We start from the raw sequence: 2,500 nt of genomic DNA, 5'->3' as shown, positions 1-2,500 counted from the left end.
TATCAGCAACAGAGACTGAGCAAACAGACAGAGATACACAACAAACAGCAACCAGAGCACAAGGAAATCAGGAAGCCACAGAACAAGCTACAAGCATGGTCACAGGTAAACAAGAAGGTTCAACCGTTACCCAATGAGATAGTCTATCCAGGCTTAGAGGCCCCCATGATAATAACTTAAATCACTCTGCTAGTAAATTAGTAAAAGTTGCATTCAAGTCAGCCAAAGCAAAAGGTCCCAGTCTAGATGTCACCCGTTGAGTAACTAAGGGAAGTGATATCATCCTTGTCCCCAAGAAAAAAGAGATAACCGACTTCCTTAAAAAATGTAAGAATATTGAAGAACTCCTCCCCCCCCCCCCCCCCCCGCCCATGAGAAGTGGCGTATATTATCTGTCTATAACTTCTCCATATATCTAGACCTTGATATCATCAGTGGACACCTAGGCTTATCAGGAGTCAAACTTAAGGAAAATAAACAAGGCTAAGTCACCTCTACAGTTGAATGTACCTTCACGGGTCCCCAAAAGCGTGAGTTCTAGTCCCTTGGGGCAGCTTTAGGGTTTCTGACTAAATTTCACCACCTATGTTGTGTTTCAAGCGCTGGAAATTTGGGCACTACCAGAGCAAGTTTCTTGCTGAAGAGAGATACGGTGTTTGCTCCCAGAGCACCCCACCAAGAGCTTCATCGACCTACACAAACTGGGACAAGAAACAAATGTCAGATGCCTAAACTGTAAAGGTAATCACCATGTCTAGAGTGAACAATGCTTAGCCTACCTTGCATGGGTAACCAGAAGATCCCCCCTACCGTTATCTAACCCCATATGCAAATCCCCCCTTCCCGTACTATCATACCTCACATTCAGGACACTCATCTTATGCTGGTGCCCTCAAATCCAGCAATCACCAATTGTGCCCCGCCCCCAAAAACCTTTCAAACCAGCAAAATCCAAGAACTTCCCTCCTCAGTTTTTTTCAGACCCCACATCTTTCTCTTCCACAGCAGGCCCCTTCACCAGACCTAAATGCAACCCCTTGCCCTGGCACCAGTAATGGCTCTTCAAGGCCCCCTCTGCCCAACTCCACGGTACAGCACTCTTGACACCACCTCACATATCTCCCAACCGACAACAAGGCAACATATCCAAGGCCAAAATACCCAGGATCCCACTCCTTGCTCCTCATCAGAGTCCGAAAACTCTCCCTGCTGCCAGTGCATAAAGAAACTGCAGGCCATTACCGCACACTTCAGAATGGCCCTAAATGGAGCTCCATGGCTCTCACTTGGTTTTGTAGGCATCATTGAGAGATTAGTACAGGATTTAAATCATTACTATGGATCCATTCAGCAATGAAAACTCAGACTCTCATCTCGACCTCTGCACCTCTGAGTGGCCTGAAAATATTGCAGCGGAATATAAGTGGCATACGCGGCAAATATGCTGTGTTGTAATCTCAAACGGCCTTCCTCAAACTAGAAGTGTCAGTCCTACAGGACACACTACTCAAAGAGACCACGCCCCTCTCTTTTGAGGTGTACACAGTCCATAAGTCCCCATGCACAGACACTGCATGAGGCCTAATAATTCTTGTCAAGGAAACCATTCTGTACATAAAAATGCCAGCCATACAGTGTGGAGAAGCAGAACTACTTAGTCTTCCAGTCATACTAGCCCACTTAACACTCACCCTGCACAATGTATAAAAAAGCTTTACCAAGACACTCAAAGCCGACCAACTCTTTTCTTCTATGTCCTGTTGCAACGCCATCCTGGTGGGAGACTTAAATGCTCACCACACTTTCTTGCACTCTCCGAGCACAAACACCACGGGTTGGCATCTACACTCCCTTTAGCAAGATTTCCCCAATGTTGCCCTCTTCAATGTGGGGCGTTTTCATCCCCAGAGTCCTCCAAAATACAGCCACAGACTCCAATGAGTAGTTGGACCTCTGCACCACAGACTATACGCCTTCACCCGTGGCATCAGCACGCAAGAATTACCGGGCTGACGTCATGGTCACCATGAATAGCAAGAGCTCGTTTGTCATATTCCTTGACCCGGAATATCCTGATGGTATCCAAATCTTCATATATGCAGATAATATCTGCATGGCCTGCCCCCATCCGGTCCAAAATAAACGTCTTAAGGTCCAGATCACCCTCAATACCATGGCCTCTAGTTGGCAAGTGCTAGGCCATAAGATGAGCCAAAAAAAAAAAAAATAAATAAAAATCTAGGCCATGGCAGTAAATGATGCTTAACATCCCACCCTACTAAACCTATCAGGGACATCCATTGAATTGGTCAACAGCTTTGTCTACTTAGGTGTGAATATTAACTTTATGCTTTCACCCACCCAGCAATAACACTCCTCTGGCACAAAACCAACACCAGACTCAATGCACTCAGGTACATCCTTTTTCTGGATCACGGTGGCACTCACCACATTCTCAGACTCTTCTACATTCAGGCCGTCCACACTATAGTGGAGTATG

Source organism: Palaemon carinicauda, chromosome 12 (genome assembly GCF_036898095.1).
Source record: "Palaemon carinicauda isolate YSFRI2023 chromosome 12, ASM3689809v2, whole genome shotgun sequence".
Taxonomy (NCBI): domain Eukaryota; kingdom Metazoa; phylum Arthropoda; class Malacostraca; order Decapoda; family Palaemonidae; genus Palaemon; species Palaemon carinicauda.
This window is presented reverse-complemented; position numbering follows the sequence as displayed.